Source organism: Cetorhinus maximus, chromosome 3, assembly GCF_964194155.1.
Source record: "Cetorhinus maximus chromosome 3, sCetMax3.hap1.1, whole genome shotgun sequence".
NCBI classification, from domain to species: domain Eukaryota; kingdom Metazoa; phylum Chordata; class Chondrichthyes; order Lamniformes; family Cetorhinidae; genus Cetorhinus; species Cetorhinus maximus.
In genome coordinates, this window is record NC_135881.1 from 120,659,011 (window position 1) to 120,682,552 (window position 23,542).

Consider the following 23,542-nt stretch of genomic DNA (forward strand, 5'->3'; position numbering starts at 1 on the left):
AAAGGGGGTTATTTTGCTGAAAAGGTGAAAACAGGCACAAAATATGTGCTGTGCTAATAAGATATGCCTGTTTGAAATTCTGGTTTTAGCAAACAATTTTGGCCCTAATTGTTGATTACCATAATTTGAGCTTGCCTGCAGTGCTAAAACAGACACCTGCAGGTTTAACACTCAAGCACTGATTAGAAGCAATTTTCTTGGAATACTTTATCTGGGTTCCACGCACCCACTTCCACTGAAGGTATGGAATGCACTGGCTTGCATACTGTCGCATTTTGCAGAATAGCTCAGGGACTGGGGGAGATGGTGTACAGGCTCTTGGATGCGGCCAAAAGTCCTGGTGGAGGAGGTCCAGAGAAGTAGGGATATCCTACACCAGCAGGGGAGGAGGGGGGGACAGGTTGGCGTGTGCTCCTGTCCCTCCTGCCACACTTTACTGCAGCAGCAGGTAATGCTTCATTTCCTCCTTCCATTCCTCCAGCAACCTCCTCAGTAAACTCACCAGTGACTCATGGGGCTCATAAGTCAAGACCCTAAGGACCTCTGCTCTTGCCATCATGTACTCAACTACAGAATGCTGTGCGCCAGTATGGTACCAGTCTGCCCACACCAAACTTATTGATGTGCAACTCAACTTAACAATGCGCATCATCACAGATACTCTTTGACCAACTCACCTTCCCTGTCTCCCTGAGCAACATTGTCACTCCCCACATCAGGAGGGAAATTGCCTCAGGCAAGCTACTGGAGAAGGTTTACTCCAACCCAAGCCTGCCCTTATTCAATGATCTCCTCAACCCACCAGCAATATGCCTTCCATCACACCACCCAATATGGTTAAACCCACCACACTGAGGACTAACAGCTGAGGATCAATGGTAGGAGGATTGTCAGGGGAAAGCATTCACCAGAAACCACTTGCTCATCACAGGCCCCACGGCTCGTTCACCCGGCTTTGATCTCCCATGGCGACAGTGAGCTCTTTTAAACCATTTATGGACTGGCCAAGGCCTCTGTTCAAACACCCAACATCAGTGGAATCACCAAGACCATCCACCTGCAGCTGTGGTGCAGACCAAGCAATGACTCACATTGTTGAGGAGTGTCCACTGACTAAACTTGAAGATGGGATATAAGAACTCCACTTAGCCACTGTCGAGGCTATTCCTTGGCTCTGTGACTATGCACAAGCTAAGTAAATAAATATATTCCTGCTGCTGATGAAGGGAGAACCTCAGGAAGGTGTCCATGACTGAGCCCTCCCTTTCTCCTGATCAGTAGCACAGCATTTACTCTTTTTAGATGAAGCCTACAGAGAATCTTTGGAATAAATGTGGATGAAATACAGACAAACTGTCCCAAAAAGTCTCCTGGCATAATTCAAAAGTCCCCTTCAAACCTCCAGCAGCAAATGAGCAGTAAAATGTCAGTATGTCCTTAAGCAAAACTTGAAATCATCAGCAGTGACACTACTGTTCAGCCAGTTGCTGCTTGGGGAGGGTGATACATCAAGTGCGATCCACGAAGATACCATGGAGTCTCTTTAATGAACACCAGCAGGCAATTTAATTGGCAATCAGTCCCTTAACAATCCTCAGGGTAGCTGTTCCTAGCACGCTTTCCACTCTTTTACCAAGATGGTATCTTGCACAAAGCACAGGCTGAAATGGTGTTTCAGCTCAAGACTTGTCTTGACCATCTCAGTGTGTCCTTAGTGCCTAAAGGAACCAACTAAAACCACCCCAAAAATTTGCAATAGCACCTCACCACATCTCAGCTTCAAATTATTTTAAAAGTGGTTGCTGTTACCATCTAGCCAAATGCAGCAACCAATTTGTACATCGCAATGAAATGAATGGCAAGCTAATTGATCTTAATACTGTTGGTTGAAAGAAAAATATTGGCCAGCAAACTAGGAAGACTTCCTGCTCCATCTGAACAGACAGTTTAATATTCAGTTTAACAAGTCAGCTGAAGGACCACATGTCTGATGATGCAGCACCCTGTTAGTACTGCACTGAAGTGTCAGCCTGAATATATGTTCAAATCTGTATCGAGGCAAGGGAGGCAGTTCAGAAAAGAGCAACCAAATTGAATCCTAGTTCAACACATCTGAGCAATGAGAAAAGGTTGGAGGCTCCAAGATTGTTTCCTCAGGCAAGATAAGGTTTGGTGGAGATACTATTTAAAATTTCAAAATTTATAAGGTAAAAGATATATTGGATCTTGTTAATACACTTGATAGTGTTACAAATATTAGAATTAGTTGAAAAATGGTAAACTCAAGAATGAAGCTGCACAGTTTAGGTTTTACTAATTTGGCGGATGGAGAAAGCTTTCAAATTAGACTGCACACCACCAGCAATGTATTTGACAAATTCGATTAAACCTTTGAAACTTTACCTAGAAATGCCTCTAATTATTACCTCTATGCCATGAACAAATTTAATGCTTGCATGGGGTGATATGTGAAGTTTGTTCTAACTTCCAGTTCTTCTCCTAAATTTCCCTCCTTAAGTAATCTGGTATAGATCCAACGGACTTGGACTGGGCCATGTTAAACCTGTCGATGTATTGTTGCATATTATTAAGGATACATAATGCAAAATTCTGCAGCCTTGGATTTTCTGAACACATTGTATGTAAAATGCACAATAGAAGTCAATATCTTTAATGTAGCAGTGAAGAGAGGCAGTAGGAGTACATAAGAGAAAAAAGCAGCCAGAAAACTTCACCCTCCCCAAGCAGCAACTGGCTGAACAGTAGTGTCACTGCTGATGATTTCGAGTTTTGCTTAAAGACATACTCACATTTTACTGCTCATTTGCTGCTGGAGGTTTGAAGGGGACTTTTGAATTATGCCAGGAGACTTTTTGGGACAGTTTGTCTGTATTTCATCCACATTTATTCCAAAGATTCTCTGTAGGCTTCATCTAAAAAGAGTAAATGCTGTGCTACTGATCAGGAGAAAGGGAGGGCTCAGTCATGGACACCTTCCTGAGGTTCTCCCTTCATCAGCAGCAGGAATATATTTATTTACTTAGCTTGTGCATAGTCACAGAGCCAAGGAATAGCCTCGACAGTGGCTAAGTGGAGTTCTTATATCCCATCTTCAAGTTTAGTCAGTGGACACTCCTCAACAATGTGAGTCATTGCTTGGTCTGCACCACAGCTGCAGGTGGATGGTCTTGGTGATTCCACTGATGTTGGGTGTTTGAACAGAGGCCTTGGCCAGTCCATAAATGGTTTAAAAGAGCTCACTGTCGCCATGGGAGATCAAAGCCGGGTGAACGAGCCGTGGGGCCTGTGATGAGCAGGTGTTTCTGATGAATGCTTTCCCCTGACAATCCTCCTACCCTTTTTTTGTGTGTTTGACAGTATGTAGGTCCAACTGGTAGTTTGGAGGAGAAGTGGGAGGCCAGATGAAGCAGGCCTGACAATATTCTATAGCGTGATTGCATCAAAGCAGTGTCTGTTATCTGTCTGTCTCAGAAGATTTTGGCTTAGCAGGGAGGCTGATACTGATCTCTAACATTTGATAGAACCGGATCCATGCACTCCTCAGTGGCAGTAAGATCAGGAGCTCTCAAGTTTTAAGCTGTGGGATCCTGCCGGAGATTCTCAAGAGACGGTTTTGGTATCAGCTAGCTTGCCATTTATTGCTTTGTTAAAGAGCTGGCACGTACATTATTTCTTGACACAAACACTTGCATAAATGTCAGCATCAAACTGCAGCAGAAACAATTTTTTTTCCAGTATGGTGATTAGCTTTGAATACATTGATTGTACTCGTATAGCTATCCAGGCAGCAGGAGATTCATAGTTTAGACACTTGGAGTGCTTAAGCTATGTCTTAGATGTTTGGATCAATTTGGGGAGGGTAGGTTAAAAACTTCACATTATGTCTCAGAAAGGTTTTAGTTAGATTTTGGTAGCAATGGTAGATTTTGCCAGTACTGCTTGAAATTATCAAGCCTCATCTATTAATGGACAGCAAGGCTGGTCATGCGTTGCTACCTTGTCTGCAGCTCACACATTTGAGTTCATATAGTAAACTGTCGTACTGATGGTTGTAATGGTTGTTTCTATACACTGTTTTGGGGATGAGGCTATTAAACAATTGAGGCAAGACAGGTGTGAAGCAGATCAACAGAGGTGCAAAGTTAGTACAAAATGTGAATCAAAAAGAGGACATTGAGGGCCTTTGAGGGCAGTTATTGGGTATTTTTTTTTTCTGGGGCGTAAAGCAAAAGGGAAGATTTAAAGCTAGGCAAGGGGCTGTCTAAGGAATATGATGAACACAGGATTGAAACAACCGGAATGCTAATCAAAGATTTTTAAGTGGTGAGCTCACTTATGTGAATGGATAAATTAACGTGGAGAGTAAGACTGAAGGAAATGTTAAAAGCAGAGAAACTGGAATAAGTGCGGCAAGACAAGTTCAGGTGCAGGTTAATTTTGCCAAGGATGAGCTTTCTCCAAGGTAAAAAAAATTGCATTATCTTGCTAGTTGATGTGCTAAATTATCAGTACCTAATGTTTTACTGCCAGTTCTCATGCAAGTAGATAGTTAGACAAAGAACTTTGTCACCAGAAACTTCATAGTAGGTCCATTTATGGTACATTAATGCAAATTGCTATGTTTGTACTTCATTTAGACCATCCTACTTGATAAATTCTTGTTAACTTCTCATTTTGTTGTCTCAAAAATTGGAACAATCTTTTCAGTTGTAACCATTCTACAAGATGATTCTATGACTAAAGCAAGCATTTCTTTCTTCCTCCTCTGATTCAGTATTGCACAATATTATACTCTCCACCAGTAGATTCACAATCTACATGCATTTCAAATTACTTCAATGAGCAGCATGATACTTGACTTCCATGTTTAATGTTCATCAATTTGCTAATGGATCAATCTTTAGTTTAAATATGACCATTCCTATACATAAATGGGAGAATGATAAAATACGTCTTACCTCAAGTAAAGAACAATTATATGGGGGGAAAGAAAGAAAAGGAGGAAAGGGTATCCTGCTCATCAATTCATTCTGTGGACCATGTAAAACTTGCTTTACCACATACTTTACACAACCCATTTAATTTCCGGATCTGGTAGTATAAGTGCTGAAATTGGCCTCAGTGGCTGAGTTAAAGAAAGAGGATATCAGCCAGAGTTTTTACACCTGATTGATATCCAAGGACTCCTGCAGGAAGTGTAAGTGTGCCATTTTGCCTGCCTTTTGAACAATAGATGCTTTCTTTCATACACAATGAAAGAATTGTAGTCAGCAAGATATTAAGAATGAATTGATTTTATGGAGCTACTCAGTGTAGAAGTGTACATGTTTAATGTACTTTCTTGGTACAGTTGCTCTTCTGTTTCATGTAATTTGCAGTAATCCTGAAAGGTGAGGATGTGGGAAGGTGTTACTGCATGAACGAGACCACCTAACAATGATCAAGAGCATGGTTGACAGCACCTGCTGGCTCTGGTTCACTTCCTTGGGAATGGCATGGAAACCTCAGGAACAGTAGTGAGGCAAATACAAAACTGGATCATCTGCTGTCAGAACACCAGTTGTGACCATGTACCAGTGGGTTTGCACATGCAGAGACAGTAATGGTGAGCTGGGGCCTGAAACTTGGCTGCAACTTCTTGCAGACGTGCTGCAAAGCTGACCTATGAAATGGTGCCCTGAGGTGGCACAGTGGAAAAGCAATTCATGCTGCATCTGCAGGGGGTCAGATATTGGACTGTTTGCGGTTTTAAACCAGGAATAGTAAATTGGATTAAAAATTGGTTAGAAGGCAGGAAACAGACAGTTGGAGTTGGGACAGTTTCTCAGAATGGTTGGAATTGGGTAGTGGTGTTACTCCTACCACCCACACCCCCCTCCCCCACCCTTTAGCAATCTGGAAGGCACCATTCCCTCCGCGAGATCTTGGTCCACTCCTCAATCATCCTCAATGTCGCCTCCTCTTTCCACGGTACCTTCTTATGCAAGTACAGGAGATGTAACATCTACCTTTTTACTTCCTCCCTTCCCACCGTCCAGTGCCCCAAACATTCTTTCCAGTTGAAACAGAGATTTACTTGTACTTCTTTCAATTTTGTGTATTGTGTTCACTGCTCACGGTGTGATCTTCTCTACATTGGCAGGTCAAACACAGTTTAGGTGACTGGTTTGCAGAACACCTCCATTCAGTCCACAAGAGTGACCCTGAGCTGCCTGTCATTTTAGTTCTCCAACTCTGGCCTCTCTGTCCTCAACCTCTTACACTGTACCAAAGAAGTTCAATGGAAGCTCAAGGTACAGCACCTCACCAATTCCATTAGCCACTTTACCAACTCCCAGACTCGACATTGGGTTCAATAATTTCTGATCATAGTCTCTGCCCCCATTTTCTTTGGATGACAGCTGTTGGTGATGATTCTGCTTTTGCCATTTACACCTCCTCTAGACCCATTTTTTTTCACTTGTCCCATTACCATCTCTTTTTGCTTTGCATCATTATCACTTTTATCATTTCATTTCTCCTGTCTTTGACCCTACCACAGGCCTTTATTTTTGCTCTTTCCACTCTTCAGCCCTTGCCCTGCTTCTATATTTGCTTAAAAGCTTTGTAGTTCTAAGTTTTGTAGTTCTGGCGCATAATCATTGACCTGAAATGTTTCTCTCTTCACAGGTGCTGCCCAATCTGCTGAACATTTTCAGAATTTTCAGCCTTTAGTTTAATGTTCCACAAGAATGGCTTCTGCTCACTATGCTCATCAATTATTTGGATATAGAGTTAGAGGGAGCAGTGTCCAAATTTGCAGACAATACTTAACTAGGAGACTTACCTTCCTGTAGTGCTCAGATTGATATGCTACAAAAGAATATTGACTAAATGGTGGAATAAGCCAAAAGTGGAAAAAAAAACTCAAAGTCATTAAATTCAGGGTGGTACACTTTCTTACGCTTTGAATGAGGAAAGGCACCGTAATATAGAAGAGCAGAGGGATTTTTGGGGTCCTGGTTCACAAGATTTTAAATCAGCATCCCAAGTGTATAATGTCAAAAAGATAAATAGTGGAATACTGAATTTTATGGCTATAAAATTTTAGGATATAAGGATTAATATTTAAGAGGGATCTATTTAAAACTTTAGTGAAAGCACAGTTGTTTTTAAGGAAGGATGTCGAAAGGATGGTGCATATTCACAAGGATGATGCCTGGTGTAAGGATACAAATGTTAAAAAAAGAGTTGAAAAATTAGAGATGATTTTGTCAGGGCAGACATATCAAGGACAACTGCCCAAAGTCGACAGGATGATATCTGGTATGTCTATCTTTCGTTGATCACAAAAGGGACAACAGGTTCTACAATGGTTACAGGTGGAACATCATTTGGTTGGCGTATCTCCCTTCTTCTCAGATGATCCACATGTTTTCCAGTGATTGGGCCCTCCACTTCTACCTGGTATGACAACAGTCCGGTCACAGAAACTATTACACCAGGTAACCAACTTGATCCACCACTGAAGTTTCGTACAAATATTGTTTCACCGACAGTAAATTCTCGCTCTTGACTTTGCAAATCGTGACTTACTTTTTGATTTCCTTGACTGTTCTCTACGTTCCGCTCCAAATTGGGAAGTACCAGGCTTAATCCCATACGTAGGCGGCACTTCATAAGTAATTCTGAAGGTGTTTAACATGTACTAGTGTGGGGGTTCACTCAAAAGTGAAACAGGAAACATGAAAGTTTAGTCTCCAATGACCCTCCCACTAATTTTTTCATTTGAACTTTAAAAGTCTGCGCTGCTTTCTCGGCCAATCCGTTAGACGACGGATGATATGGTGCTGTCTTTATGTGTTTGACACCATTTAGGTTCAGGAATCTTTGAAATTCAGCACTAGTAATGCAGTACCATTGCCTGAGACATTGACTTCTGGTAATTCATGCATAGAAAAACTTTGGCGCAACCTTTCCATAGTCACACCTGACATTGGTGAATTTACTTCATACTTGCCTAACCATTTGGAATGTGCATCAATTATTAGTAGAAACATGGTGCTTGGAAATGGACCTACATAATCTATATGTACTCTCACCCAGGGTCTACCAGGCCATTTCCATGGGTGCAGTGCTGCAACAGGCAACTTCTGTAGTTGCTAGCACTGGAGACATTTTTTCTACATCAAAAACAGAATTACCTGGAAAAACTCAGCAGGTCTGGCAGCATCGGTGGAGAAGAAATCAGTCAACGTTTCGAGTCTTCATGACCCTTCAGCAGAACGGGCAACGGATATAGCTCCTTGCAAGCATTTTCATTTTGGAAATTCCAGGATGCGCACTGTCCAACTCAGTTAGGAGCAGTTCCCTTCCTTGTGAAGGAGCGATGATTCATGTGCCCCATAATAGGAAACCACCCTGATTACTCAATTCATTCCTTCAAACGAGGAGTGGCTTCAATTCTTCAGGGGCAGGTTTCTGGGACCATCCGTTCAATACCTGGTCTCGTACTCTAGACAAGACTGGATCACGGTTTGTCCAGTTTCTTATTTGTCTTGCACAGACTGGCAAAGAATCCAGCAAATTCATCACTAATACGATCTCTTGGGGAGCTGAAGCATGTTCAATGCTCTCTTGCAAAGGAAGGCGACTTAGGGCATCTGCATTGGCTATATGCATCCCTGGCCTGTGCATAAAAGTATTCAAATGCTGATAAAATCAAAACCCACCTTTGAATTCTTGAGGAAGCTATGGGAGGGATAACATTTTCTTCACTAAACAGACCCAAGAGCGGTTTGTGTTCAGGTACTATAGTAAAGTGTCAGCCGTGTACACACTGAAAGAACTTTTTAACTCCAAAAACAATCCATAATCCTTCTTTCTCAATTTGTGAATAACCCTTCTTGGCCATAAAGAGGGTTCTGGATACATAGGCTATTGACCTTTCTGAACCGTCGTCCATCTTGTGAGATAATACTGTTCCCACACCGTAGAGGGAGGTGTCGCAAGTTAGCGCCAATTCTTTGGTCAAGTCATAGTGTACTACTAAGTTCAAAGAGTGCCAAGAGCTGTTTAACTTTTGTGAAAGCTTCTTCTTTAGGTGACTTCAAAGACCAATGTTGGCTTTTCTTTAATAATGACTGTAGAGGGGCTAGGACTGATGATTGGGTAGGAATCAACCATAATAATTTACCATACCCAACAATGACTGGAACTCTGAGACATTTGTAGGTGAAATTGCCTCCTTAATAGCTTAAACTTTTTCTTCTACTGGGTGCAACCCATGGGCATCCACCTGGTGGCCCAAGTAAATGACTTCACTTGCCTGAAAGGTACACTCTTCCTTTATCAAGTGCTCTCCTGCTTCCAAGAATTGTTTGAAGATTTCTTCCAAGTTAGTCAAGTTCTGCTTCTGTTAACCCAGTTATTAGGACGTCATCCAGGTAGACCACAGCTTGAGGTAGTCCTTGCAGCAAGCTCTCCATCGTCCTCTGGAAAATGGCACAGGTCGAAGAAACACCGAAAGGCAAGCGGGTGTACTGTGTGTGTTTACGGTTACAAATTCTCTGGGTGTATCATCCAGTTTCAGCTGCTGATGTGCGTGACTTAGATCTAATTTAGTGTAAGTTCTGCCTCCTGCTAATTTGGCATACAGATCCTCGATCCTGGGGATAGGATACTTGTCCAACTTGGCAGCTTTGTTTATTGTTAACTTGTAATCCCCACAGATATGGATGGTTTGATCCGGTTTCAAGACAGGGACTATGGCTGCTGCCCATTCTGAAAATTGAACCAGCGGAATAATACCCAGCTTCTGTAAATGGTTTAACTTGGTGTCAACCTTCTCTCTTAGGGTATAAGGCACAGGCCTGGCTTTAAAAAAATGAGGAGTTGCTTCAAAGTCAACATAGATCTTAGCCTGCAGGCATTTGATTTTCCACAGTTTCTCTCGACCTTGCTATATTTCTTTAGCAGCTCTGGCAGTCCTCCAGCTCTCAGCTGGAAACTTTCAGAGCAATTTAGTTTAATTTCTTTTAACCAGTCACAACCTAGAAGGCTTGGCCCTTCACCTTCCACTGCAACCACAGGGAGCTGTGCTGCCTGGTGCTTATAAAATAAACAGATACTGTGGAATAACCTTCACTTGTATGGTTTCACCAGTGTATGTTTTCAATTTGGCTGAAGTCTGCTCCATATTCAATTAGGAGTGGAGTTTGTGTCTAGTTTTGGTTCTGGATGGAAGCATGTAACTGCTGCTGAAGCCCTGTAAATAAAGTTCACTGTTTCTTATGAGAAACCTATCTGGAAAATCAAGTCTATAGCAGCAGGAAAAGGCAGAGCCTGTTTTTGTTCAAAGTCACATACCTACCATATGTAAATGTATATAGATATCCAAATCAAATTTAATGATTATGCCTAAACGATGTATTTTAAAATTATGTTTACACTTTGGAAGGGTCTGAAAAGCACCAGGAGTTCATCGAGAGGCACCAGAAAAGTGGTGACAGTTCAGTGAATGGGGCCAGAAAAATAATGAGAGTTCAGTGAGAGGTGATAGAAAACTACAAGAGTTCAGTGAGAACTCGGTGAGAGTTTGGTGAGAGGGGATAGCTGTGTTGCTGCTGTGGACAGTCAGAGCCACATTCAGAAACAAAATTCGAGGTGTGACGTCACAGGAAAGTCACAAGTTGATTGCCTGGTTAGTATTGCAGCTTAGGGAATAAGTCTAAACAGCTGGAAGAATAAAAATGATGAAAATATTAAGTAGTAATAATAAGTAACAAGTGAGCAGCTAGCGATTATTACCTTTTATCTTTTAGCTCTGGGTTTCAGGACTTGACCAGCAGCTGGCATCACTGTGGCACATCCATGATGTTGAGAGCTTCATAGGTAGCATGGTTATAGATGTGATCACCCCACAGTCTAAGAGCATGCAGAAAGAGAGGGAACGGGTGACCACAAAGCAGTCAAAAAGGAACAGTGCAGGGATGCATTGAATGCATCCCAGTCTCCAGCAGTATTCAGTTCTGATTACTGATGATAGTGATGGTTCTTCTAGGGAGTGCAGCCAGAACCAAGTCCATGGCACCATAGATGGCTCAGTTGTACAGGTGGCTACAAGAAAGACTGGAAGAGCAATTGTCAGAGTTGATTCGATAGTTAGAGGAATAGAAAGGTGTTTCTGTGCCTGCAGATGTGAATCCAACATGGTGTGCTGCCTCCCTGGTGTCAGTGTCAAGGATGTCACTGAACAGCTGCAGAGAACCCTGAGTGGGGGAAGATGAACAGTCAGCGGTCATAGTCCACGTTGGTACGAATGACATAAGCAGAGAGGGATGTGATTCTGCAGCCAGAATTTGCCGAGCTAGGAAATTAATAACAGGGCCTTAAAAGGATTAATCTCTGTATTACTCCCAGTACTATGTGCAGGTGAGTATAGAAATAGTGGAATTAAGCAGATGAATGCATGACCAGAAAGATGGTGCAGGAGGGAAGGCTTTAAATTCTTGGGACATTGGAACTCTGGGGTGACGAGACCTATACAGGTTGGACGTGTTGCACCTAAAAAGAGCCGGAACTGAGTGCTTTGCTCATGCTATTGGAGAGAGTTTAAATTAACTTGGCAGGGGCCTGGGAACCAAGAGATAATATCAGTGAGGAATACCAAAGTGTAGAGAATACTGGGAGAGACAGATAGCACTAGAATAAAGAATCTTAAGTTAATAGGTGGGGTCAGAGTAAGGGAGAAAGTAATTAAGTCTGAATTAGGGTTGCTGCGCATGTATGTGAATGCACAGGGTGTGGTAAATAAGATTGCTGAGTTACAGGCTCAGATTGCCATGTGGAGTTATGATGTTGTGGCTGTAACAGAGACCTGGCTCAAAGAAGGGCAGAACTGGTGTTAAATACTCCTGAATATCAGGTGTTCAGGAAAGGTAGGAAAGGAAGAAAAGGGGGAGGGGTGGTGCTTAAGGAGAGCATTGCAGTTCTGGAGGGAGGATATCCCAGAGGGATCAAGGACGGAATCTATTTGGCTGGAGCTAAGGAACAAAAAAAGTGCAATTACATTGCTTGGAGTAGTTTATAGGCCACCAACTAGTGGGAAGAATGAAGAGGAACAAATCTGTAAGGAAATTACAGAGAGGTGCAAACATTAGAAAGTAGTTATAATGGGCAAATTTAATTATCCGAATATAGACTAGGATAATAGCGTGTGAAGTGCAGAGAGGGGTGAGAATTCCTAGGCCAGAATTTTACACTGATGGGATTTTACGGTCTCGCCGAAGTCGATGGGCTTTTGAATGGCTCGCCGCATTTTATGGCTTTGCCCTCACGGCACCCGGGCTGTAAAATTCCGTCCCTAGAGTGTGTTCTGGAAAATTTTGTACAGCAGCAGCATGTCTTCAGTCCAATGAAAAAGGAGATACTCCTAGAATTGGTTCTTGGAAATGAGATGGGCCAAGGAGATCATCAGGGGCAGGATTTTGAGGTCGTCGAGCAGGTGCAGCAGGAGGGCCTGGGAGCAGTCGGGAAATAGTCCACCGCCCGTGATCGGTCCCCAACCGTCATTTCTTATTGGGGGGCCAATTCAGGCCTGTCCAGCGTGAATCGCGGCTCCACATTGGCTAGGAAGGGGGGTTGGGGGCCTGTCAGCCATCAGGTCCAATGGCAACCCAGTGGCTGGTTTAAAAATGGCCCAGGCAGCCCCTGAAAGGCTGTCACGGAAGGATGTGTTTTCACCATTCCCAATGGAGTCGAGTGCAGCTGGACACGGCAGGCAGGACGGCAGGTCGGGCGGGCACTCGGCCCCCCGCTTTTCCACGAGTGCCTCGCCATCTTCCTGGAGGAAGTGGCTGCCAGGAGGGGCACCCTTGTCCCCAGGGGTGGGGGAAGGAGGCCACTAAGAGGGCATGGGAGGAGGTGGCAGCAATGGTGAGCAGCCATGATGTGGTGCAGTGCATATGGGTGCAGTGCCGGAAGCGCTTCAATGACCTGCTGTGCTCAGGAAGGGTGAGTACTGTGTTGGCATGTGTGCAGAAGTGTTAAGATATGACCATCCCCCATGGATCTCAGTGGTGTTCGGGTCTGAGTGCCAAATGTCAATGACGCCAGAGCTAGCCAAGTGGGTGAGCCGTGGCTGCTTGGATTGAATGCCTTGCGGCTCGAGGGCCACAACTCGGATGTGCCCTGCAAGGTGTTCCTCAGCTGTCGTTGGCCAGGCTGCAATGGCGCTGCAGGTAGAGAGTGGACTAATCAATGCTCCTCTGTCCTTTCAGGAGAAGACAAGCCATAGCCAGGCAGAGAGCAGCCCAAACTCCTGCTGCTCAGCAGGCATGAACAAGATGCCCTGGACCTCAAGTGCCAGCACACTCGTTGAGCAACTGGGTGTGCAGAGGCGGGGATGCCAGACGAAGTTAAGAGCGCAGTGCACAGAGGTCATAGTTTCGGATTGTGTAACCATTCTCGCGTAGCCTCTTCATTGATGTGAGCCGTGAACCTAGAGTCCCCATTGATCATTGAAAGACGATGGCACCGAGATGCAGATCTCCATTGTCTCACCAGGGTGCCTGGCATGCACAGTGAGAGTGTGGTGACTTTAACTAATGACATGTCGTTGTTCTCCCTTTTAGGTTTGCCAGCACGCAATCACTCTGTGGACCCCAAAGGACCAACCCTGCACCTACGTCACACCCGCTCTCTGAAGCAGGCACCAGCGCAAATACCAGCACGTCGGTAGACATTAGTTCCCCGGCTAGTATCTCGGTGCACATTGGTGAGGGGACTTCACAATAGCTTGAGGTGCAGGCGGAGGCAGAGGGTGCCCAGGGTGCCAGCAGTCAGAGGGCCGCTGGAGGCCAGGACGATGCAGATTCGAAGGCAGATGATGATCCTCTGGAGTCGTCCATTAGGCAGCAGATGCTGGATGACCAGTGAGATGTGTGGGAGGATCTGGCAGAGATCCATGAGGGTATGCATGCCATGGTCTTTGTTATGGAAGAGTCCATGCAGAGCGTGAGCACTGTGTTGACCCTCATGGCCGAGCGCAATGCCACCTCCATTGAGAGACTGGCGACTGTTATGGAGAGGCAGCTCCAGGGACAGAATCAGGGGTTCCTGGGCTTACAATCGGACCTGCAATTCCTCACACAGGCAATAATCTCAGGTGGTCAGGGCCAGTTTGGGAGTTGGATGAGGCACCCAATATCCCAGCTAGGTGCCCGTCCATCACTGGTGAGCAGGGAAAACCAGAGTGACCTCATGTTGGCGCACAAGGTACTTGCCGTCTCTGTGGGCTCTTCTCAGGGCGCTCTGGATGATGGCAGCAGCTCTGCCAATGACCGTGGCATCTCATGAGGCTGTGATGACTGGGAAGATGCCAGCCGTGGCACTGGTGGCTCCCTCCCAGGTGGGGCCACCAAAGGCTCCACTGGCCAGAGGACAACCGCCAAGGTCAGCAAGGCCAATGAGACAGCAGAGTCAGCAGGCTGTCTCCAATGCCACTGCAGTGAAGGGGGACACCAAGATGTAGCCCTCGCAAACGTAAGTTAAAGGCACCATGAGCACAAGAGGAACAGTTCTCTGGTGATTTTATGTTAATTTTGTTAACTTTATTTACACTGGTCTGGAAATGAAGACCAGAGAAGTTTATGTAAGTAGTTTGGAATTGTCAAAATGAGGTAAATTTTGTTTCTGTCATCATGGCCTGAGTATGCTTTACCTTTTTAATTTATTGGCGCAGGTTACACCAGTATGTAATGCTCGATGTATGTGGCTCTGAACTGTATTGCATTGGCACTGAGTGTTCTTTGTGTTCAAATGAAAGGGTCCTTTCAGGCATCTGGGATGGAGGAGGCAGCCCTGGCTTGGGGGTGAAGCTGATCTTTGGCAGCCTAGCTGAAGGAGCATTTGATCAAGGCGTCCCTGGTGTCACTGCCTCCCTGGAGGTTACCGAGGTCTGCCTCCATGCCCTCAGCATTCTCCTCACCATGTTCCTCTTCTGGCTCACTACTGGACTCAGCATCTGTGACCTGTGCAGCTGTGTCAAGATCCTCTTCCTCCGGTGGGTGCCCCCTTGCCAGTGCTAGATTGTGGAGAGGGCAGCATGCAGCCACTATCAGTGACACCCACTCTGGGGGATATTGCAGTGCTCCCCCTGGACGGTCCAGGCTTTGGAAGCGCATCTTCAAAAGACCTATGGTCCTCTCTACCACCGCCCTTATAGAGGCATGACTCGTATTGCAACGCTCCTCTACCTCTGTTCTTGGGTGGCAGAGCGGCATCATGAGCCACCTTTTCAACGGATAGCCCTTGTCACCCAGCAGCCATCCATTCAGTCGGGCTGGAGCACTGAATAGCCTCGGCACTGGGGGTGTGTTAGGATGTAAGCGTCATGGGAGCTGCCTGGGTACCTTGCACAGACTTGTAGAATCAGCATCCTGTGATCACTCACTATCTGCACATTCATGGAGTGGAAGCCCTTCCTGTTGACGAAGGCACCGGGCTCACCTGCTGGCGCCTTGATGGCCACATGTGTACAGTCTATAGCACCCTGGACGCGGGGGAAGCCAGCAATCGCTGCAAAACCTCTGACTCGCTCTGAGTGGCTGGCCTCGTCCATACGGTAAAGAATAAATGTCATTACCCGTCTGAACAAAGCTTCTACCACCAGCTTGACACACTGTAGACAGCTGATTGGGAGACTCCGCACAGGTGCCCCACTGACCCCGGGAAAGAGCCAGAGGCATAGGAGTTGAGGGCCACTGTGACCTTCAAAACCACTGGCATGGGGAGTCCACCCACACAGTCGGAGCTGATCTCAGGCCCAATCATCTGACAAATGGAGGTCAATGTCTTCTTGAGAGGCGGAGCCTACTTCAGGATTGCACCTCGGACATATTGAGGCAGCTGCATCGCCTTCTGTAAACCCTGGCAACAGGATAATGGTGTCTTCTGCGGCCCCTTATGCCTTGGGCTACCTGCTGGCCCTGCACCCATTGTACCTGCGCCTCTACTCCAAAAGGCCCCTCCCTCGGAAGTTGCATTAGGACACCTGGCCTCCTCTCCCTCCTGCCCCTCTCTTCCTCCTCAGAGGAGGTGCCACCAGTGGAGACCACAATCCCCATTACCAGGGTAACGGAAAGCTGTCTGATACCTGGAAGTGTCCACACAGTCTGAATCCTCTGGGGGCCTTACAGATACCATGGAGTCCTGAAATGAATCCTGGAAATGCTCAGAATGAATCCCCAAACAGAGATGAAGCTGCCAAGTACCAATAAATTAACAGCAGCAAACTATCTATCAAACTCCTCACTACTGACACTGGCAATGCTGCTGACCACTTCTATCCAGCCAATGGATGAGTTTTTTGAAAATGCTGGCTGGTCGGCTGCCTGTTTTGCCCATGCAATGAGTGCGGAATCGCATAGGCAATGAAAAATCACTGTCATTTGGACTGTTAATGGTCTTAAATGGCCTGTTAGTTAATGGTGGGCGTGGCTCCAGCACCCGCTTGCGCCCGCTGACTGAAATATCGGGTGCTATTTTATGTTTGATTGGGTCAGGCGCACGCCCGCCTGGGCGTAAAATTCTGCCCTTGGAGAACATTTAAAGGACAGTGATCATTGGGTGGAATTTTCCCAGATTTGCACTAAGTGCGGTAGCAAGCGGGTAAATTACATGATGGTCCAGCCTCACACTCCCTGGACACATTGCTGATGCCTGCACCTTGGCGGTGCTTGTCACTGCTGCCAGAATGTAGTGGGCAGGCACCACGGAGTTCTCTCATTCTCTCTCTGTGTGGCTCTCAGCACCTTTAATGTGGGGCTGGTCCCCATCTCTTCAGCACCTGTGACCACTGATGCTGTGCTCCTGAAGGGCTCAGGTGCTGAAGGTGGGCAAAGGATCAGATGCTTCTAAAGTTTAATGGCTGCATCTTTATGATATCACCGTGATCACAGAGCGCAAGCGAGTTTCTCTCGGCCAGGCACATTCTCAGGGGCTATGTGAAGATTTATTGAGTGTCCTCACTGCATGTCATCATCATCCTCCTGCAATCAAGCAACTATTAGGGCCTCCCACTGCATCTCCATGACAGGAGCATTCACACAGAGGGTATTCACGCTGCCATAAGCCAGACTGGAGTCAAACGTTCACAAATACGATGTGAGGAATTATGGGGACACCTCACTGCATGTCGTCATCATCCTCCACAAATCTAGCAGCTATGAGGGCCTCCCGAGCACGCCTGCCTTGCCTAGCCACTGCGAGGGCTTCATTCCCGTCATCATCACCTCTGAGGGCCTCCTCACCCTCATCCCCATCAGTATCCTCCTCAACGGAGGAGACGTGCAGCTCCTCCAGCTCCTCCTCAGCCAGCTCATCTCCCCATTGGAGCGTCAGGTTGTAAAGGGCGCAGCAGACAAAGATGATGCATGACACCCTCTGTGGACTATATTGCAGGGTTCCACCAGACTGGTCCAGACAGCGGAAACTCATCTTCAGCATCCCGATGGTCTGCTCCACCAAGTTGCGAGCTGCTGCATGAGACTCATTATAGCATCGCTCTGCTGCAGTCTGAGGCTGCCGCACGGGTGTCGTCAGCCACAAGAGTGTAGTGCTTGTCACCGAGGAGCCATCCCTGCAGCTTCTGTGGACCCTGGAAGATGTGAGGGATCTGTGACTGACTGAGGATGTAGGTGTCGTGCACACTCCCTGGAAACTGTGCGCACACCTGCAGGATGCGTTTCTGGTGGTCGCATACCAGCTGCACATTCAGTGAATGGAAGCCCTTGTGGTTGATGTAGTCCACCATGTGTTGCAACAGAGATCTGAGCACCACTTGAGTGCAGTCAATCTCACCCTGCACCTGTGGGAAACCCGAGATCTGCGCAAAGCCAATCGCTTTTGCATCCTGGCTGTCCTGGTCCCGGGCAAAAGGCACAAAGTTGTGTGCCCTCATGAAGATGGCATCCGTGACCTCATGGATGCGTTTGTGGGTGGAGGCCTGTGAGATCCCACAGAGGTCACCTGTGGAGCCCTGAAAGGAGCCACTGATGTAGGAATTGAGCACGGTAGTAACTTTTACGGCCACTGCCAGTGGATGCCCTGCATGTGACTGTGGCGCCAAATCCTGCAGTAGCTGCCAAGTGTGACCAACCAATTCCCTAGATATGCACAATCTCTGGCGACTCTGGTTTTCAGTCATCTGCAGGAATGAAAGGTGGCGCCTATAGACCCTGGGTGTTGCTAGGCGCCGGCCTGCGATGAATCGCTGTGGCTCTTTGGCAGTGTACGCGGGAGCCCCAGCCTCCACTTCTTCTTGAGGGTGCTACTCCTGCCTCTGCACAGCCAGGAGCCTCAGTCACTCTCTCCTCCATCGTCTTCGCTCTTTGGAGGCCATCTGGCATACAGCTAGTTCACCAGGATCCATGATCCTGATGTTCTGCTCCTGAAGAGTAAAAGAGAGAGACACATGATTAGCATGGGTGTACAAAGAACCTGTCCTGGCTAACTGTGAAGGCCCCTTAATGCATCTCGGAGAGTGCTGGCCACCAACTAGATGGTCAGAGATTAGTAGACTGCATGGCTGCACCACTTCCACCCCACTCCACCCGACCGATTATCAGCAGCTTTGCCCATTGGACTGCGTGCTGTGCTCTCAGCTCAGGCGCAGGCATTCTCCTAACCCACACTGCAAGGCTGCACTGTTAGCTTGAACCATGGGGGAGTCTGGTCCAAACCGGGATGCTGACATTGCAAGGGTCTGTGAGCTTCTCCAGAAGTGACTGCTCCATGGCCAACTTTAGCGAGGAGATTGTACAAGGTGTGCAGTCGTCCAACTGTTCTGCAGTCCACTAAAATGCTCATGACTTTGCAGTCTGTGTTGAGTGGGGGAGTGAAAAGCTTTGGAACATTTGGTGGCACTTTTATGCCTCTGCATTGCTTGATTGGGCAGATAAAGTAGAGGCTCAACTCCAATGTGGCTGTGCCTGATCTGTCTGAGTTGCAGAGGAATGCTCACTTTACACATGTTTCCCAAATGCATGGCAACTTCCCTTGCCCACTCTACCCCCTGAATGCTTGTGTGCTATATTCAACAGCAGGCCCTTGGCCTCCCCTGCCTCCCACCTCCACAAGTCACCTCAACGGCAGGACTGTCCTTAACCCCGACCCCCCAGCACTCCTCAAGCTTGAAGTCCAACAGGCGACCATGGTGAGCGCTGCACAACGTTACTGTGCACTCACCTCCAAGTTCCCCTCAAAGTGCAGCCCGCCAAGTGCATGTCGCTTACGTGCTGTTGTGAAACACGTCCGCGTGGTTTCCTGCTGACATGGACGGACGATTCAGCGGGGGGAACGATTCCATAAATTGGAGTCGAGGGTTGGCAGGAAAAACGGTAGCTGAACAATGGGCTTCAAAGAAGAGGTTTTTTGGGCACGGAGAAGGTATATTCCCTTGAAATGGAAAGGTAGGGCAAATAAATCTAAAGGTTCCTGGATGACAAAAGAGATAGAAGTTAAGATAAAGAACAAAAATTATGCTCATGGCAGATGTCAGATAGATAATACAATTGAGAGCCAGGTTGAATATATAAGGTTCAGAGGGGAGGTAAAAAAGCAAATAAGAGAAGCAAAGAGGGAGTATGAAAAGAGTCTGGCAGCTAACATAAAAGGAAATACCAAAGGCTTCTTGTCATATAAATAGTAAAAGCGTGATAACAGGTGGAATATGGCTGATTAGGGACCTAAAAAGGTTATTTACACATGGAGGCAGAGGGTATAGATGAGGTATTAAGTGAATACTTTGCACCTATCTTTGCCAACAAAGAAGATGCTGCCCAAGCCGTGGTGAAAGAGGAGATAATTCAGATACTAGAAGGCTTTAATATTGATAAAGAGGAAGTATGGGATAGGCTGTCTGTACTTAAAGTGGATAAGGCACCAGGACCAGATGAGATGCATTCAAGGATACTGAGGGAAGTGAGAGTGGAAATTGCAGAGGCACTGGCCATGATTTTTCAGTCTTCCTTAGACTTGGGGATGGTGCTAGAGAATTGGAGAATTGCAAATGTCCACCCATGTTCTAAAAAGATTGTAAAGATAAGCCCAACAACTACAGAGCAGTCAGTTGAACTTCAGCCCCTCGCTCACTTTGAGGAGCGCGCCATCGTGCTGACTGGTGAGGATGTGCACTGTTCCTTCGGCGATGGTGAGGTTGGTGGCAAACACCCTCGTGAGGATCCTACACATCATCCCTCTCTCAATGCAAATGTGAATGCTCTCTCTCTCCTGCTTTTGATTCTGCTGCCATGCACTAATTATCTCTACTTTGGTTCACAGGGAGATCTGCCAAGGGACCGACACCCTCAGTTAGCCAATCCCTCAGCTCCATCTGTGTTTTCACCCCCAGCCAAGAGGACATCTCCTCCATTTAAGAGCTGGAAATAAGCAGCCTAGAAGACAGTGCTTACCCACACCCTGCACCAGCGCAGAGACACACACCTCGGTGGGACCTAGATCTAGAGCAGGCTCGGGTTCACAATCTGGTGGTCACCACACGGACACATGTCCAAAGCAGGAGGAGGCAGGTTCAGCTGAGCTCCCCAGCACTCAGAGGGCTGTTGAGGAAGAGGCATCTGTGAGGTCTGAGTCAGATGATAAACCTCTGGATTTAGCCTTACAACTCATCATTTAGAGTCAGCAGAAGTCGGGGCAGCATCACACAGAGCTGTTGGAAACCCTCAACAGGGCAGCTCGCGAGTCAGAGGATTGCATCTGCCTGCTGTCTGATGAAGTGGTGCCCACATGTGCACTTATGGAGGTCTCCATGGAGGATGGTGAACATCATGGAGAACCTGGTCTAGCAGAACACAGATGTGCACAGACTGCACTCCATCATGGGAGCCATAGATGAGTTCCTATGGTGGCAACGTGAGGTGGAAACGGGGCACCTTGACATTCCCCCAGGTGCTCCTTCCCCTCAAAGAGTCAGGCTGGGGCCCTCGGGCACCCGAAGGGAGAAGGAGCAGCAGCTGGACACCCCTGGGTCATCACTGAGGAATCTCAGAGGCTGTCTTCTCCTCCAGGTCCCCTTGTGCCTGTGACCCCCTCAACCTCATCCTCCGTCACTGGAGAGGGAGCAGCTGGCCCACAGGAGGACAGCCAAAGCAAGCCAGTGTCTCCAAGGCCTCAGCTCTCCAGAGGACCAATGCCAAAGTCATCAGAGGCAACAGGGCTAACCACGGCACAGACTGACTCCACCCCTGCTGCGGATGCAAGGGTAGCACTTAGATGTCTAAGATGTTCAAAAGTTAATAAATTCTGACCACAGTTGGTTGCACGGGTGAACACATTTTGTCACTTTATAATCTGGAAATATGCTTACTTTCACTGAATAATGTCTAATGGTGTCTTTCATTGACAGGCATTGTGAGTCCTCTCACTGTATTCCCTCCACTAGCAGTTCAGCTGCACGTAGCTAGCCCACAAGTGATTCTGGGGGGAGATGTATGTGTGTGGAAGTCTTTCGGAGACTTGTTCTCGCCCACCACGACTCTCATTTCACTTTCAATTTATCAAGCATGGCAATGCTATAGTTTTTCTTGCACTTCCCTGTCCTTTCCCCTCCCCCGCTCGCCCATTTCCTTTCCCCCATCATTGTCGACCCCCTGGCATCACTTTCCACCTCCCTACTGTGACCTACCAGTCACAAATCTTTTCTTTTGGGGATGTCCAGGTGTTATGAAGAGATATTAATGCGCATAATGTTATTGGAAATTATTTTTTAAAATAGAATTCTAGTGGGGGTCTGTGCCTAGGTTGGATTAAAGCCAGCAAGTCTGGGTGCTTTGATGTATAATAGTTTTGAGACATTTATTGGGTGGACAGTAAGGAGAACAGTAAGGTAAAGTGTTCATTTGCATTTGTTGAATAAACCATTCAAGACTGCGGGTAAAATCTTGCACCTAGATAGAAGTAGCCAAACAATGTGTTTATTTTTTCAGCTTCCTAATAAAATTGGTGCTATGACTGGGGTTTTATTGTTAGAAGAGCTGAAGTTCAAAAGACCTAGTGATACAATGGAAAATTTACATTCAAAGGGAAAGCTAGGTATATAAAGAAAGGAGTTTGTGTGTGTGTAAGGTAGAGGCATTTAAGACCATCTAACCAGCCTGTACATCTCCAACCAGCTTGCAGAGGAACCTCATTTGGAATTTGTAAGGTCAAATGTGCTTTACCTGGTGTCTATTTAAAGTCTACGGGTTACTGTTGCCTTAGTGGAGATTTACCTGAGGGTGGTCAATTTGGGGATTTGTTATAAAGTTATTACAGTAGTAATTTATAGTCATGTGTATGTGTTTAATTTGTTGTTGAATAAATAAAAGTTTAATTTAGTTTTATATAAAAACCACAAGACTCGGTGGTCTTATTCCTACTGAATTTAAATCCTGCATCTCAAAATTACAAATTGCAAAAATGAATTATGACAGTTATTTCAAGTTTCCATCTGGGATTTGAACAACTCAGCCTTTACCATCGGCTGTGTCATAATACCAGGTGAACGTACACATTCCCTTCCTTCCTGAAAATCCCACCCCTATTCACATTAACCTCACTGACCTCCTCCTTTCCATCCCCAGGGTTCCTGTCTGCCTCTGGGTCCCCACCAACCACCCTTGTCATTCCTTCTACCGATACCACTGCACTCTCACCCTTCCACTCTACCTCCTCACTCTGCCCTCGGTCATTCTCACTATTTCCTCATACCATGCACAACCTTAGTTCACTCCCCAGAATGCAGTCATGGACTCAACAGAGCCCTCTCTTGCATATTCACCTGGGCAAGTTCCCTCCAGTCTCCTTCCCCTCTTGGAACTCCTTCCGCTCTTGGAATTCCTTACCCCCAGCCCTCCCAGACCATCCCCCCCCTTGGGACTCCAAGTCCACCCCCTCGACCGGACTTGTTCCCCAACCCCCAGATCCACCCCCACCCCCCACTTAGCCCTCCTTCCTTTCCTGACTCCTTCCTCCACCCTTACTTCTTCCTTCAGCCTTACTCTTTCCCCTTTCCCGACTCCTTCATCCCCCCAGATTCCTTCCCCTCTCCAGACTCCTTCCTACCCCTCTCTGAACTCCTTACTCCCCTCCAAACTCCTTCCCTTACACCTACATCTCCACTTACATCTACCTCCCCAGTTACTGTCTTCTCCCCATTATCCCCTCCTCCCCCCATACTCCCACCCCCCTAACCTCACTCCTTTGATACCTTTGCTCTCCCCCTCCAACCTCACCCTCCAACACCTTTGACGCCCCCCAAACCTCAACCCCCCCAACACCTTCATCCCACTCCTCCAAACCTCACCCCTACCCACTCCAACACACCTTCTCTCCCAATCAACCTAGACGTTCCTCACCCACCCCCCCAAGTACATCTTCCTCTCCAAACACAGCTGGACCTTCCTCTCCACCCCCTCGCCCATCATCCGTTGTGAGCACATGCTCAATGGTGACTTTCCAACTTCCGTGAGCTGCTTTGCGG